The following is a 17,951-nucleotide window of genomic DNA, read 5'->3' as shown; positions in this document are numbered from 1 at the left end:
TATAGGGTGGTGTTTATGTGACCATTGCTTATTAGCACCGTTGTGTCCAGGAAGTGGATCTCTTGTGTGGACTGGTCCAAGCTGAGGTTGATGGTGGGATGGAAATTGTTGAAATCATGGTAGAATTCCTCAAGGACTTCTTTTCCATGGGTCCAGATGATGAAGATGTCATCAATATAGCGCAAGTAGAGTAGGGGCATTAGGGGACGAGAGCTGAGGAAGCGTTGTTCTAAGTCAGCCATAAAAATGTTGGCATACTGTGGGGCCATGCGGGTATCCATAGCAGTGCCGCTGATTTGAAGATATACATTGTCCCCAAATGTGAAATAGTTATGGGTGAGGACAAAGTCACAAAGTTCAGCCACCAGGTTTTCCGTGACATTATCGGGGATAGTGTTCCTGATGGCTTGTAGTCTATCTTTGTGTGGAATGTTGGTGTAGAGGGCTTCTACATCCATAGTGGCCAGGATGGTGTTTTCAAGAAGATCACCAATGGATTGTAGTTTCCTCAGGAAGTCAGTGGTGTCTCGAAGATAGCTGGGAGTGCTGGTAGCGTAGGGCCTGAGAAGGGAGTCTATATAACCAGACAATTCTGCTGTCAGGGTGCCAATGCCTGAGATGATGGGGCGCCCAGGATTTCCAGGTTTATGGATCTTGGATAGTAGATAGAATACCCCAGGTCGGGGTTCCAGGGGTGTGTCTGTGCGGATTTGATCTTGTGCTTTTTCAGGGAGTTTCTTGAGCAAATTCTGTAGTTTCTTTTGGTAACCCTCAGTGGGATCAGAGGGTAATGGCTTGTAGAAAGTGGTGTTGGAGAGCTGCCAAGCAGCCTCTTGTTCATATTCCGACCTATTCATGATGACAACAGCACCTCCCTTATCAGACTTTTTGATTATGATTTCAGAGTTGTTTCTGAGGCTGTGGATGGCATTGTGTTCTGCACGGCTGAGGTTATGGGGCAAGTGATGCTGCTTTTCCACAATTTCAGCCCGTGCACGTCGGCGGAAGCACTCTATGTAGAAGTCCAGACTGTTGTTTCGACCTTCAGGAGGAGTCCACCTAGAATCCTTCTTTTTGTAGTGTTGGTAGGAAGGTCTCAGTGGATTAGTATGTTGTTCAGAGGTGTGTTGGAAATATTCCTTGAGTCGGAGACGTCGAAAATAGGATTCTAGGTCACCACAGAACTGTATCATGTTCGTGGGGGTGAAGGGGCAGAAGGAGAGGCCCTGAGATAGGACAGATTCTTCTGCTGGGCTAAGAGTATAGTTGGATAGATTAACAATATTGCTGCGTGGGTTAAGGGAACCATTGCTGTGGCCTCTGTGGCATGTAGTAGTTTAGATAGTTTAGTGATAGTTTTGTTCTCTCCCTCTTTTGGACCAAGTCCCTCTTATCAGGGTGCGCACATTCTGGTTGCAGGCCTGTAAACCAACATCCACTCCTGGTGAAAGTTCTCTGTCTTATCCTCACATATACTGTGCAGTATGCAGCAATAACATGAATGGCACTATACACAGTGGCATCCGAACAGGTCAGAAGGCAGTACCATCTTGCTTTCTGTTGGCACATTCCACTACCGGCCCTTTAAGAGGAATCAGGGCCAGTCTGTCGCCAAGTTGCAGGTGTGGTTCTGAAAAGGATTTCAGATTAGGACAGAGCAGTAGCCTCTAGATTTGTAGCAGGCTTTGTTCAGAGGGTCTTTTGGGCAAAAAAGAATCTGAATATTAAATAAACATTTAACATTTGGTTAAATTTGGCTCTCATTTACAACTACGTAACTTCATTTCAAGTAGTGGGGTTGTACAAGTGCAGCTAAGAATTTGTCCCTCCCTACACGTAATATAAAACACAGAGAGTGCACCCTGGCCAGTTTCTCCAGGGTTTTGGGTAGCTGTTCAGAAGATAGTCAATTACTCAACTATTGCTAACGTTATTTGTCTGGGTCTATGTAGCTGTAGCAACAGATGAGTTTACAAAGGCCTTGTCTACACTGCCACTTTACAGCACGGAAACTTTCTCGCTCAGGGCTGTGAAAAAACATGCCCCCCCCCCCCCGAGCGCGGCAAGTTTCAGCACTGTAAAGTGGCAGTGTAGACACTGGACCAGCGCTGGGAGCCGCACTCCAAGAATGGGAACTACTCCCCTCGCGGGGGTGGGTTTTTTTACAGTGCTGAGAGAGCTCTCCCCCAGCAATGGTGCTGCGGCTACAAAACCAAGGAAAAGCACTGCAGCAGCAAGGCTTTAAGGTTGCTAGTGAAGAAATACCCTTAGGACATACCCGAAGCCCTGGTCTACACTAGGACTTTAGGTCGAATTTAGCAGCGTTAAATTGATGTAAACCTGCACCCGTCCACACGATGAAGCCCTTTATTTCGACTTAAAGGGCTTTTAAAATAGATTTCCTTACTCCACCCCTGACAAGTGGATTAGCGCTTAAATCGGCCTTGCCGGGTCGAATTTGGGGTACTGTGGACACAATTCGACGGTATTGGCCTCCGGGAGCTATCCCAGAGTGCTCCATTGTGACCGCTCTGGACAGCACTCTCAACTCAGATGCACTGGCCAGGTAGACAGGAAAAGAACAGCGAACTTTTGAATCTCATTTCCTGTTTGGCCAGCGTGGCAAGCTGCAGGTGACCATGCAGAGCTCATCAGCAGAGGTGACCATGATGGAGTCCCAGAATCACAAAAGAGCTCCAGCATGGACTGAACAGGAGGTACGGGATCTGATCGCTGTATGGGGAGAGGAATCAGTTTTTGAAATGCCAAAACCTTTGTCAAAATCTCCCAGGACATGAAGGACAGAGGCCATAACAGGGACCCGAAGCAGTGCCATGTAAAACTTAAGGAGCTGAGGCAAGCCTACCAGAAAACCAGAGAGGCAAATGGCCGCTCCGGGTCAGACCCCAAACATGCCGCTTCTATGATGAGCTGCATGCCATTTTAAGGGGTTCAGCCACCACTACCCCAGCCGTGTTGTTTGACTCCTTCAACGGAGATGGACGCAACACGGAAGCAGGTTTTGGGACGAAGAAGATAATGATGATGAGGTTTAGATAGCTCACAGCAAGCAAGCAGAGAAACCAGTTTTCCCGACAGCCAGGAACTGTTTCTCACCCTAGACCTGGAGCCAGTACCCCCCGAACCCACCCAAGGCTGCCTCCTGGACCCAGCAGGCAGAGAAGGGACCTCTGGTGAGTGTACCTTTTAAAATACTATACATGGTTTAAAAGAAGCATGTGAAAGGATTACTTTGCCTTAGCATTCGCGGCTCTCCTGGATGTACTCCCAAAGCCTTTGCAAAAGGTTTCTGGGGAGGGCAGCCTTATTGCATCCTTCATAGTAGGACACTTTACCACTCCAGGCCAATAACCCATACTCGGGAGCATTGTACAACAAAGCATTGCAGTGTATGTTTGCTGGCGTTCAAACAACATCCGTTCTTTATCTCTCTGTGTTATCTTCAGGAGAGTGAGATATCATTCATGGTCACCTGGTTGAAATAGGGTGCTTTTCTTCCGGGGACACTCAGAGGAGCCCGTTCCTGCTGGGCTGTTTGCCTGTGGCTGAACAGAAATGTTCCCCGCTGTTAGCCACGGGGAAAGGGAAGGGTTGAGGGGGTAGTCACGCGGTGGGGGGAGGCAAAATGCGACCTTGTAACGAAAGCACATGTGCTATGTATGTAATGTTAACAGCAAGGTTTACCCTGAAAGAGTGTAGCCACTGTTTTATAAAATGTGTCTTTTTAAATACCGCTGTCCCTTTTTTTTCTCCACCAGCTGCATGTGTTTCAATGATCACAGGATCTTCTCCTTCCCAGAGGCTAGTGAAGCTTAGAAAGAAAAAAAAACGCACTCGCGATGAAATGTTCTCCGAGCTCATGCTGTCCTCCCACACTGACAGAGCACAGACGAATGCGTGGAGGCAAATAATGTCAGAGTGCAGGAAAGCACAAAATGACCGGGAGGAGAGGTGGCGGGCTGAAGAGAGGGCTGAAGCTCAAATGTGGCGGCAGCGTGATGAGAGGAGGCAGAATTCAATGCTGAGGCTGCTGGAGGACCAAACCAGTATGCTCCAGTGTATGGTTGAGCTGCAGCAAAGGCAGCTGGAGCACAGACTGCCACTGCAGCCCCTCTGTAACCAACCGCCCTCCTCCCCAAGTTCCATAGCCTCCACACCCAGACGCCCAAGAATGCGGTGGGGGGGCCACCGGCCAACCAGGCACTCCGCCACAGAGGATTGTCCAAAAAAAAGAAGGCTGGCATTCAATAAATTTTAAAGTTGTAAACTTTTAAAGTGCTGTGTGGCATTTTCCTTCCCTCCTCCACCACCCCTCCTGGGCTACCTTGGTAGTCATCCCCCTATTTGTGTGATGAATGAATAAAGAATGCATGAATGTGAAGCAATGATGACTTTATTGCCTCTGCAAACAATGATCAAAGGGAGGAGAGGAGGGTGGTTAGCTTACAGGGAAGTAGAGTGAACCAAGGGGCGGGGGGTTTCATCAAGGAGAAACAAACAGAACTTTCACACTGTAGCCTGGCCAATCATGAAACTGGTTTTCAAAGCTTCTCTGATGCGTACCGCGCCCTCCTGTGCTCTTCTAACCGCCCTGGTGTCTGGCTGCGTGTAACCAGCAGCCAGACGATTTGCCTCAACCTCCCACCCCGCCATAAACGTCTCCCCCTTACTCTCACAGATATTGTGGAGCACACAGCAAGCAGTAGTAACAGTGGGAATATTGGTTTTGCTCAGCTCTAACCGAGTCAGTAAACTGCGCCAGCGCGCTTTTAAACATCCAAATGCACATTCTACCACCATTCTGCACTTGCTCAGCCTGTAGTTGAACAGCTCCTGACTACTGTCCAGGCTGCCTGTGTACAGCTTCATGAGTCATGGCATTAAGGGGTAGGCTGGGTCCCCAAGGATAACTATAGGCATTTCAACATCCCCAACAGTTATTTTCTGGTCTGGGAATAAAATCCCTTCCTGCAGCTTTTGAAACAGACCAGAGTTCCTGAAGATGCGAGCGTCATGCACCTTTCCCGGCCATCCCACGTTGATGTTGGTGAAACGTCCCTTGTGATCCACCAGAGCTTGCAGCACTATTGAAAAGTACCCCTTGAGGTTTATGTACTCGCCGGCTTGGTGCTCCAGTGCCAAGATAGGGATATGGGTTCCGTCTATGGCCCCACCACAGTTAGGGAATCCCATTGCAGCAAAGCCATCCACTATGACCTGCACATTTCCCAGGGTCACTACCCTTGATATCAGCAGATCTTTGATTGCTTTGGCTACTTGCATCAAAGCAGCCCCCACAGTAGATTTGCCGACTCCAAATTGATTCCCAACTGACCGGTAGCTGTCTGGCGTTGCAAGCTTCCACAGGGCTATCGCCACTCGCTTCTCAACTGTGAGGGCTGCTCTCATCTTGGTATTCATGTGCTTCAGGGCAGGGGAAAGCAAGTCACAAAGTTCCATGAAAGTGCCCTTACGCATGCGAAAGTTTTGCAGCCACTGGGAATCGTCCCAGACCTGCAACACTATGCGGTCCCACCAGTCTGTGCTTGTTTCCCGAGCCCAGAATCGGCATTCCACAGCATGAACCTGCTCCATTAGCACCATGATGCATGCATTGGCAGGGCCCATGCTTTCAGAGAAATCTGTGTCCATGTCCTGATCACTCACGTGACCACGCTGACGTCGCCTCCTCGCCTGGTATCGCTCTGCCAGGTTCTGGTGCTGCATATACTGCTGGATAATGCATGTGGTGTTTAATGTGCTCCTAATTGCCAAAATGAGCTGAGCGGCCTCCATGCTTGCCTTGGTATGGCATCCGCACAGAAAAAAGGCGTGGAATGATTGTCTGCCATTGCTCTGACAGAGGGAGGGGCGACTGACGACACGGCTTACAGGGTTGGCTTCAGGGAGCTAAAATCAACAAAGGGGGTGGCTTTACATCAAGGAGTATTTCAGGCAGGACTTCACGGAGGGTTCCAATAAGAAATGGTGCACCTAAGTTATTGTTCTTATAGGAACAAGGAGGTTAGCCTGGCCTCTGATTGATACATGGCTAGATTTACCTCGCTGCACCTTCCCTGTGAGTGACTAGAGTGGACCTAGAGGAATGAGTCCCCTAGACAGGGGAGGGGGGGGAAGCAAATGAGTACAAAACAAATCTGGTCTATATCTTGTTTTGATCCACTCCATCTATCTTTTACATCTTTGGCTGGCAGCAGACGGTGCAGAAGGACTGCATGCCATCCACATCTCATGGCTGCCCGGCAGAAGATGATGCATTACGACTGCTAGCCATCCACATCTCATGGCTGCCCGGCAGAAGATGGTACAGTACGACTGCTAGCAATCCGTATCGCCTGCCTGCTCACCATAAGACAGTTCAATAGGAATGACTGCAGGACTAAAGAGAATGACCTGGTCAAGTCCCTCCAAATTTAGTCCCTGCGCCCATGTCTGCACAGGTGCTCCCGGCCGACGGGGGCAGGAGCACCTCGGACATGACAATGACGGCTACCAGTCGTATTGCACCGTCTGCTGCCAGACGGCAATGGGTTGCTGCTACTATGTAGCAATGCCGTACCGCGTCTGCCAGCACCCAGGAGACATACGGTGACGGTTAGCTGAGCGGGCTCCATGCTTGCCGTGGTATGGCGTCTGCACAGGTAACTCAGGAAAAAAGGCGCGAAACGATTGTCTGCCCTTGCTTTCACGGAGGGAGGGAGGGAACGGGGGCCTGATGATATGTACCCAGAACCACCCGCGACAATGTTTTAGCCCCATCAGGCATTGGGATCTCAACCCAGAATAGCCACCCACAGTGCAACGCTCCAGAAGTCGACTCTAGCCTCGGTACTGTGGAAGCACTCCGCCGAGTTAATGCACTTAGAGCATTTTCTGTGGGGACACACACATTCGAATATATAAAACCGATTTCTAAAAAACCGACTTCTATAAATTCGACCTAATTCCGTAGTGTAGACATAACCTTAGGATGGAGAATAGTTAGGCAGCTTTCATGAGGGAGTGAATTGCAAACAACTGGGTTGAGTAGTCTCTTTTCATTTCTCCAAGCATTTGAATTGTGCAATGTGCCCTAATGTGACTAATACCAAGTTTCTCATTACATACAGTGCAGCTTTGAATGTGATTAGTTACAGATGTCTGTAGAATATATTCTTTAATCCATATGAGTAAAGATTTAAATGTTCGTCCAGTACAGACTTCACTGCAGTCTCTGTACTTTGAGAGTGATTTCTCTTTAAGAAGGCTACAATTATCTAACTAGTGCTTAATTTTGGCCATTGTGTTTGAGTACCACTTCACACAAATTAAAAGAAAAAAATACATTAAACAGACATGTACAATTCTGTCAGTGGCCTTCTGTTTACAGATGAGACAACCAAGCCTATAATCAAGTACGGTATTATATCAGTTCGTTGATTATTTAACTCTTTTTCAAAAATGAGTCACACTGTGTTCTTTCACTGACTTTGCCACTGACAGCCATCATTCCAGGAATGGGCTTGCTGGATTTTTTTTTTAAAGTGTTTAAGCCTTTTAGCAGATTTTCCCATACGGAAAATAGATTCTTTTCCCCCTCAGTTCCATTTGAGGACATGTGGTAAGGGAAAGGAAATAACAGCCTGCATATTTTAAATATTCTACTGCACTATCTATATCTTGAGATCCTTCCTAAAATACTCAGTGTTACTTGCCACTATTTAGATATATTAAATATTGAGATATCAAGCAACCATACCTTATTTTTAATGTTTAATATCCACTCCCAAAAATTCCTAAATGGCAGCTATGTACATACACCCATTTATATATATGTACATCATGCTCAGGACACCGAGAATTGCGAGCCACAGTGTTACCTGTCTCGTTGCCAAGAGTGAGAGCATTGCTGCTGCTAAGCTCTGTGTCTACTCTGCTATCTAAACCTTGTATTGCAGGTAACAATTAGTGAAGCTCAGGTCTTCAGAGATGTCTGTCCTCCTGCAGTGTCCAGACCCTCTCACAGAAATGATTAAATTTGCTGCCTCCAAAGAGAGAGAGAGTGCACAGCAACCTGGTAGGTTAGCTGAAGACTCACTTCACTTTAGTACACAGCACAGCGATGGTTTTGTAAGAAAAGAAGAATAAGTTTATTAGCAAAGAACAGAGATCAGTGATACTAAGTAAGAGAAAAAGAGAGAGGTTAGGGTACAAACAAAACTAACATGAAACACACTTTCTAGTGACTAAAACTTAGCAAGTTACAATCTTTGCCTAAGCAGTTTTCTTACTTACATCAAGTTACCAGCATCCTCAGCCCTCCAGATCCAGCTTTCACGAATTAACAGCAGGCTGTTGCGTATGTCCCCTAAGTAATGGATGCCAAAATGGTTTTTGCTTCTGTTTTTATTTTCCAAAACTCATTTTTTGTCCCCAGTCAGGAAGACCTCTGCTGTTCTTCCTTTCCTGTTGACTTTCCATCCCCCTGCTAATCTGTGTGTAAATGGGGCTTCCACTGTTTTGATTCCAACTTTCTTAAATTACATTGGAGACAGGTAGATAGCGACTGTCGGTCCTGTCTGGTCACAGACTTTAAAGCATAATATCAGTGGGTGTCCATAATTCCCCTCATGTAGTGTCAATACATACATTTCACAATGACATTAATCACTAGTATGTCACCAGCTTTCATAAAAGACCTTACTCAATACACCTTTATAGTACATAATGTTCAATTGCTTATTCTTTTGGGTTCAAACCCTGTTTTCACCCTGGGATGTCTGGATCCTAATTGTCAAAACACAGAATAGGGAGAGCTGGTAATGATTACGTTGACTAACACTTTCTACTACAAAAAGTTTTTTGCAACCTTTTCTTTGAGAACCTCTTCTGTTTGCAGCCAGCTTTTGAGGTTCTGCAGGGGAATGCCCAGAGGCTACAAAAATGCCTTTTCTTTGTCCCAGGAAATTCTGTTCAGCTTTTGCTGAAAAATAAACTGTTAAAAATCACCATTTCCTTTTTCTTGCTTGTGCCGTCAGGAAAATTTTGGCAACATTCCAAATTAACTAAAAACATACAAGCACTCTGAAGCTGGGAGGATTCTACCACCAAAGCAGCAGCAACAGCAGCACAAAATGTACTAAGACACATGGGAGCAGCCAGAGCAATTGTAACAAAGGGAGAAGGGGCTTTGCTGCCAAGACCCACAATATACAACCTTAACTCTACTCCCCTGTGTGTATACTGTCTGGCTGTGGTTCTGAACCAGGGGTACACATACCCCTGGGGGTACAGAGAGGTCATCCGGGGGTACATCAACTCATCTAGATATTTGCCTAGTCTTACAACTGGCTACATAAAAAGCACTAGCAAAGTCAGTACAAAAATTAAAATTTCATACGACTTGTTTATACTGCTCTATACACTGAAATGTAAGTATAATATTTATATTCCAACTGATTTATTTTATAATTATATGGTAAAAATGAGAAAGTACGCAATTTTTCAGTAACAGTGGGCTGTGACACTTTTGTATTTTTATGTCTGATTTTGTAAGCAAATAGTTTTTAAGTGAGATGAAACTTGAGGGTTTGCAAGACAAATCAGACTCCTGAAAGGGGGTATGGCAGTCTGGAAAGGTTGAGAGCCCCGACTGAATGGTACCATCCTTAATTACGTGATCACATACTATTTTTTCCACAGGATCCTCTCTCATTTAATGCCCATGATGCATGCACCGGGGCAGAACTAAGGATGCTTTGCAAACTGTAAATCTGGTGTTTTCTAACTTTTGACTGATTCACTTTGCAACCTAAATAACATTCTTTGAAAGTAGGCTCTTCAATGTAATTATTATATAATATTGGTTAAATGTCAACAGTGCACTTGGCACTGAAAAAGGCATAGAAGATACAGGCCCTACTCAAGCTGCTTATAGACTAAACAGATAATGCCACTCACACCAGAGATGACTATGTCTTCACTCATACAGATTTTTTGTATAAAAAATACCAGAGAAACAGCTGTGCTGATTTTAAGAAATGTTTTCAGTAGTGAACATGAAAACATGATTAATACGGAACTGGATTGTGTCATGTCTTACCCATGCACCACATACTTTGGGTGACTATTACGGCAGACCAAACAAAAAAGAGATATCTATGCCTAGTCAGTCGTAACAACTGTTTCCTTTTCTAGAATTATATTTAACATTGCAAGTTAATCAGCAGACATTCTGTGCAATTCATTGAAAGATTATTGTTGAACAAACATTGGCAACGAGCTCCACCTTGGACAAGACACAAATATAAATATCACTCACTGCCCTGATGAGTTCGCAGCCTAAATGCTAAATAATAATAGCTAATAATAATAATAGAAAAAAATACTGTAAGTGATAGCTGCAACAGAAAAAACAAAAACATATCATCCTCTGAAATGCAATAAATAAGCAAGACCATCAATATCTCAAAGTCAGTTAAATTGTAATTCAGTTGTAACTGATGTAGTTTGGAACATGTCAGACCAATTGATTATTTGTATCTTGTTTAGGAATCATGCTAATCTTCTGTATTTTTACCGAACCATTTTAATTAAACTGAGATCAGCTTCATATTCCAACTCTCTTATTTGCAGGAATCAAATACATAAGGAACCCAAAAATACCCATTATGGTGAAAAAGGTCAGTTCATAAAACAATAAAAAAGAACAAACAAAATATGTGTCATAGATTCATGGTGTGTTCCATAACATGTCTCAAACAAGAGCCATGCTGTTTAAAAAAATATGTTTAGACATTAAGAAATACCATAGGCATCTAAAAGACATCAGTGTTTGCTGTTGCTATTGTAACCCCTTGGGGTTTAGAGAGCATGGCCCCTTTAAATCTTTTTCCTAAGGGAGGAGGGGGAGCAGTGAGAGAAAGAGGGGAAACTCCAGGTGGAGCTGGAGGCAGGGAGAGAGAGAGAGAGAGAGAGAAGGGCCGCAGCCTGCTTCGCAAAGTGAAGCAGCAGAGAACCGGCCTGAAGCCTGGGAAGGACAGGGCGGCCAATTGGGGACACCCCAGGCCAGGAGCCAGGAGGAGCACTGTGCCAGGGAGGAATCGCCTGAGAAGGAGAGGCTGGAGCTGGACCGAGTATCACTGCTACCCAGAGCTGCATGGGGCTGTGAGTACTGGGGCTTATGACTCTGCACTGGGAATAAAGAGACTGTAGCTAGTTAAGTGGGGAGGTGGTCGCTCTGTGTGGCTTTGCAGAGAGCGGCAGAAGAGGGCACCGGAGGGGTCTGTTGGGGAAAATTCACTGGCACCAAAGACGACCAGGAGCACCCAAGACTCAGCACTGAACTGGAACTTTGCTCAGGCCTCCCGAACTGTGTGTGCAGACACACTATTCAGTGTCTGCTCTTTCAGACTGTGCTACCACTGGGCCCGTGGGATCTTGGTTTGGGTGCAACTCTGTTCTACTGCTCCCCCTATAATTTCCCCTTGTTGTTTTTCTCCTCTCATCCCTCTGTAAATAAATATCTCCCTTTGTTATATCCATTGTACTTTTCCTGTGGGTGGGTGTGTTCACTCTGGGGGGTTTGGAACAGGTGCCCCTAGGGTGGAAGGGATTTTTTCCTGATGCATTCCTGCGTGCGCCTTCTCTTGGCCAGAGCTGCCTGCAGAGCAGACTCCATCTTGGCCTGAGGACACTGAAGTTACACTATTATCTCCAGCAATGACTGAGTTGAGGGGAAGGGGTTGCACAAAGTCCTCAAAAATGGTATCCTGTTTAGAAGTTTCAGAGTAGCAGCCATGTAAGACTGTATCCGCAAAAAGCATACTTGTGGCACCTTAGAGACTAACAAATTTATTTGAGCATAAGGTTTCATGAGCATAAGGTTTCATGAGCTACAGCTCACTTCATCGGATTTATGCAGTGGAAAATACAGTGGGGAGACTTTATAAACACAGAGAACATGAAACCATGGGTGTTACCATACACACTGTAACAAGAGTGATCAGGTAAGGTGAGCTATTACCAGTGGCAGAGAAAAACAACAACAACCTTTTGTAGTGATAATCAAGGTGGGCCATTTCCAGCAGTTGACAAGAACGTCTGAGGAACAGCCGGGGTGGGGAGGAGGGGGGGGATAAACATGGAGAAATAGTTCTATTTTGTGTAATGACCCATCCACTCCCAGTCTTTATTCAAGCCTAATTTAATGGTGTCCAGTTTGCAAATTGATTTCAATTCAGCAGTCTCTCATTGGAGTCTGTTTTTGAAGTTTTTCTGTTGTAATATTGCGACTTGTAGGTCTGTAATCGAGTGACCAGAGAGATTGAAGTTTTCTCCGACTCGTTTTTGAATGTTATCATTTTTGACAACTGATTTGTGTCCATTTATTCTTTTATGTAGAGACTGTCCGGTTTGGCCAATGTACATGGTAGAGGGGCAATGCTGGCACATGATGGCATATATCACATTGGTAGATGTGCAGGTGAACGAGCCTCTGATAGTGTGGCTGATGTGATTAGGCCCTATGATGGTGTCCCCTGAATAGATATGTCGACAGAGTTGGCAACGGGCTTTGTTGCAAGGATAGGTTCCTGGATTAGCGTTTTTATTGTGTGGTGTGTGGTTGCTGGTGAGTATTTGCTTCAGGTTGGGGGGCTGTCTGTAAGCAAGGACTGGCCAGTCTCCCAAGATCTGTGAGAGTGATGGGTCGTCCTTCAGGATAGGTTGTAGATCTTTGATGATGCGCTGGAGAGGTTTAGTTGAGGGCTAAAGGTGATGGCTAGTGGCGTTCTGTTATTTTCTTTGTTGGGACTGTCCTGTAGTAGGTAACTTCTGGGTACAAATCAGACGTCAAGAATTATAACATTCAAAAACCAGTCGGAGAACACTTCAATCTCTCTGGTCACTTGATTACAGATCTAAAAGTCGCAATATTACAACAAAAAAACTTCAAAAACAGACTCCAACGAGAGAGTCCCAGTGTTTAGAAGTGAATACTTTAAAAATAAAAATAAAACAAGTGATTTAACATCCAGGATTCCTTCTCAAGAGACGTCATCAGTCAGAGGTCTAGAGTGTTTATAAAAAAGAACATTGTGAGTTATATTTGGGCTTCATTATAAATCAAGCTTTTACACTGAATGCAGGAGACTAAGGCTTTGTCTATACTGGAAACCGAAAGACAAAACTTTTGTTTGAAAGTTTGAAAAAAGTTCCTCCCCAAACGACAAAAGTAGCCTTGTTTGAGGTCAGTTTCTGGAATGGATCCAACTCCTCCAAGGACATGTGCAATCGTACCCATGAGCCACTGGAAATCCCCCACCTTCTTTCTCGGATCATGATTTAGGTCTCCTCAGATATGAAAATAAAATCACTCTAATTTATTATTTAATAAAATAGATTTCACAAGTAGGACTGTCATCTTCCAAATCTCTGAGCACACAATCCTTCCTCTCACACAGAGAAAAGAATGTTCATTTCTGCTCTACAGTACTTTGATCACTAGAAATACAGGCCCTGCACTCAAACACTGATTATTCCAGACCTTTCCTTTTGTCAAACTCTTCCACAGTGTTTCCTGTAGAAGATATTATATGAAGATCATGGATAGACCTGAGCCAGGTCTACACTAGGAGCACTTTCCCTGTATTGCTGTACAACATCGGCAAAGTGCTCCTATGTGAACACAGCTTCTACCAGCAAAACTGTGTTTTTGCCAGTATAGCCTATTCTGGCCTCACACCAAACAAATAAGTTATACTGGGAAAACTGCATTTGCCAGTGTAAGTGAGCCTATACGAAGGGCTTTTGTCAGCACAGCTATGTCAAGCAGGGATCACACCTCCTTCCACCCCAACCAACATAGCTATGCCACCAAAAGTTTGTAGTGTAGACTTGACTCAGTCAGGCACCTTTGACCTCAAAGTTCATGCACTCAATCAAGCCTGTGGGTTCTAAGTGCTAGATTTGTGAGGTGTGTCACACAATCTAACACACTTAAAATCTACATTTAAAAGTCTCATAGAAGTCTTTGCTTATCATGCATTAACTTTTAAACAGATCACACAACACAAATTACGCTAAAATATTTTTTACTGAGCCAGTTTTCCAAGATACAGCAACTGTTAAATTTTACTGGATTTTGAAAATCATTTCTGTTAAGGTCACATAAAAATGCATACTTAACTATATATACACAATATTTGGTTTCTGAAAATTCCCACACATCACTAGGAAACAAGCCATTGGTTCTGATGTGAAATCATATAATAATATTGGAATCAGTAATAACCTAATGAGATCAATATGCCTTGTTTGCAGTATGAAATGTAAACAAGGACTAGCTCAAACAGCAATTCTTTATACTCAGTTCTGGACAGTGTTCTTATTTAGAAGTGTGTGTGTTGTCTACATTAAATCATCCGTCACAACATACAAAATGAAAAGACATTGTGATGCATTAGATCCCCTTTTTGGGATGCCACCAGATGTACTGGGGTCCCACTGAGCCCACCTGTCCTACCAGCCTGGGTTTCCCTTACTCTGTGCTGCTGTGACAGGCTCTTACACCCCTTTCCAGCACACACACAGGCAGTGACACACCCAGCTCTAGAAGGGGAGGGATAGCTCAGTGGTTTGAGCATTGGCCTGCTAAACCCGGGGTTGTGAGTTCAATCCTTGAGGGGTCCATTTAGGGATCTGCGACAAAAATAAGGGATGGTACTTGGTTCTGCTGTGAAGGCAGGGGACTGGACTCGATAACCTTTCAGGGTCCCTTCCAGCTCTATGAGATAGGTATATCTCCATATTAAAAAAAAAAAAATCACAGAGTCTGCGATTAGCTCTCTGTGGGAGGGCTCAGCTAGGGGAATGCCCAGCTCTCCTGTGCACACAGCCTTTGGAATGTAAACCCAAAATTATATTATCTTGCGCTGTATAGAGATCTATATAGTGTAAGCTCATAAAAATCGCCCCCTCCCTCAGTGTGGAGGGAGATATGCACAGCTCTTTGTGCAATTCATAACGGGGGGGGGCAGCAAACTGGGTTTTCGAGTAAACAAAAAATAAGTTTATTAACTACAAAAGGTAAATTTTAAGTGATTATAAGGGATAGCAAACAGAACAAAGCAGATTACTCAGCAAATAAAACAAAACACGCAAACTAAGCTCAATACACTAAAGAAACAGGTTACAGATAGAAATTTTTCATCCTAAATGTTGTTTTAAGCAAGTTGCAGAGCTTCTGGAGCTCAGAGTTTAAGTTATTTTTCTTTACAGGCTAGACCCCGTCTCAGCCTGGACTTAGCTCTTGCCTTTCCCCAGCTTAGTTCCTTTGTTTCTTCAGGTGCTTTTAGCAGTTTTTCTTCTTGGGCCTGGAGGCAATGGAGAAGAGCCATGATTGACTCACTTTCCAGACTTAAATAGGATTTACAAAAGGCAGAAATCCTTTGTTTCCAGTGGAAAATACCAGCAGTGTCCAAGGTGGTACTCCGTACCAGGTGCCATTATCACATGTCCTTTCAGTGTTAAAGCAACCATGAGAAAAGGTTTATTTGTTACATCCATAGGAAGGAACTCCAGGAAGACCAGAGACCAGCATCCTCAAAGACCCATTCCATTGTCTTTCCTAATGGACCATTCAGGCTGACTGCCTACTGTCTGGTGGGCATTCCCCAAGTATCCACACAGTTGTAATTGTTACATAGTTAATATTCCTAACTTCAGATACAGAACTCTCACATGCATACAAATGGATGATTACATTCAGCAAATCATAACCTTTCCAATGATATCTTAGATGACCCATCTTGCATAAAACATATCTTAGTTATGCCATATTCATGTTATAACAATATTTTTATGAAGAACATGGGGTGCAGCATCAGAGACATATTTCAAATCCACACAGGAAACACTCCTTTCATATTATACTGCACTATATTTTCCAACTTCATTTTATGCTCTGACATTGTGCATGCAGAATGAGCAAGTTGCAAGAGAGATCTGACTGAATTCTACAGGTCTACTATTTACTGGGAGGCAGATTTGCCATGTTGGTAGCTGGTGAATGCCATTCGTGCTCTTTGTAATTGTAGAGGGAAATATGAGAAAACCTCTCCCCAGAGTTTATACTAACCTATTGGTATGACCAGCTATTCTAACAAACAAAAGTTGATACCTGTAGTTTAGACATCAATAACTTCTCCCTCCTTTACAGATAAATATAATCCAACATATATTATATTTAAAAAAACTTCCTTGACGGCTAATGCATAACTTTTCATGGCAATGGCATTAAGAGGCTACAGTTTATTTCATGGCTGAGATGACACAACTGTGGATAATTAAAGTGCAAGAAGTAATCTTGCAAGTTGAGGATGCTCTCATAATGAATGCGCAAACATGAGAGAGAGAGAAATGGATAGCATAAGATCACCTTGCTAAAAACTGGTCAGAACTACAACGTAACCTTACCTTACCTTTCTGAAGAAAAGAACTCTGTGTATTCTACTCTGTCAAGTGTTATTAGACTAGGAGGGTTTTGTAGTAGCAGAGCAGGGTACTGGAGACTGGAATCAGGACACCACAGTTCTGATTCCTATTTGTGGTTCTGCCACCAACTTATATGACACTAGGTAAGTCAATTCGTTAACTGTGGCTCAGGAAGGCCACCTTCAAAATGAGGATACTCCCTACCAACCTACCTACCTGCCAGAGTTATGAAGTTCAACTAAGGTTTGTAAAACATGTAGATATCCTCAGATGAAAGGTGCTAATAGTAGTGCAAATTATTATAATGCCTTAAACTGTTAGAAGAACTAGGAGTCATACATCATTTACTATTATTTTATTTCAGAGTAGCAGCCATGTTAGTCTGTATCCGTAAAAAGAACAGGAGTACTTGTGGCACCTTGGAGACTAACAAATTTATTAGAGCATAAGCTTGTGTGGGCTACAGCCCACCTCATCGGATACATAGAATGGAACATATAGTAAGAAGATATATACATATACATATATATATATATACACACACACACATACAGAGAAGGTGGAAGTTGCCATACAAACTGTAAGAGGCTAATTAATTAAGATAAGCTATTATAAGCAGGAGAAAAAAACTTTTGTAGTGATTATCAAAAGTTTTTTTCTCCTGCTGATAGTAGCTCATCTTAATTAATTAGCTTCTTACAGTTTGTATGGCAACTTCCACCTTCTCTGTATGTATGTATATATATCTTCTTACTATATGTTCCACTCTATGTATCCGATGAAGTGGGCTGTAGCCCATGAAAGCTTATGCTCTAATAAATTTGTTAGTCTCTAAAGTGACACAAGTATTCCCATTATTTTATTATCTACAAGAATCCCTCCTTTGCCTGAATCCATTTCTGGTATCTGTACAGGCATCCTGGACGGAGACAAGCTACAAGGTCACTCCAGGCATTTCTATCAGAAGACAGCCTTTGAGGAGTCCTGTTTCAGTGGTTTCCGTTTCCAAGTTCCCTTCAGTCCAAAGATTCATCCACCTTAAAGTAAAACTAAACCTTTATTAAATCTCAGACTCATAATTGCTCTTGTCTTTACTTGTTCCAATTGTGTGCAAAATGTTCTATTTATGGTCTTCTATGAAAAAAAACAGTCATGTTAATCTGTACCAGAATTGCAATCTTGGCTGGGGGAGTTTTTTATTGATTATTTTAATTTCTTGAAACACATCTGGCACCTAGTGAAGAAACCAGGTGGAATGCTGTTCTACAAGAATAATCCACAACATTCTTTTTTCTTTCAGTTGCCTTACACAGTCAGGGCATGCCCCTATGCTCAACTGAAGTCATTGGCAAAGCTCCCACCGACTATAATCATGCAGGACCAATATCAGGGATGATTAGAAGTTCCTTATGCAAGTTTACAAGATTTTTCTCTCC

The 17,951-nt window shown here is 43.7% G+C and overlaps 1 protein-coding gene and 1 long non-coding RNA gene across 7 annotated transcripts in view; one reads left to right on the top strand and one right to left on the bottom strand.

Annotated features, from left to right (window-relative positions):
• LDLRAD4 (low density lipoprotein receptor class A domain containing 4) overlaps nucleotides 1-17,951 on the bottom strand; it is a 427,294-nt gene that overhangs the window by 210,625 nt on the left and 198,718 nt on the right. The gene's annotated exons all lie outside the window — the stretch shown is intronic.
• Nucleotides 10,984-17,951, top strand: part of LOC140906865 (uncharacterized) — a 37,103-nt gene continuing 30,135 nt past the window's right edge. The window contains exons 1-2 of the long non-coding RNA XR_012157268.1: nucleotides 10,984-11,187; nucleotides 17,430-17,558. This is a non-coding gene — a long non-coding RNA (uncharacterized LOC140906865). The remainder of the gene's footprint in view (nucleotides 11,188-17,429; nucleotides 17,559-17,951) is intronic.

This window comes from Lepidochelys kempii, chromosome 2 (assembly GCF_965140285.1).
Source record: "Lepidochelys kempii isolate rLepKem1 chromosome 2, rLepKem1.hap1, whole genome shotgun sequence".
Lineage (NCBI taxonomy): Eukaryota > Metazoa > Chordata > Testudines > Cheloniidae > Lepidochelys > Lepidochelys kempii.
This window is presented reverse-complemented; position numbering and strand designations above follow the sequence as displayed.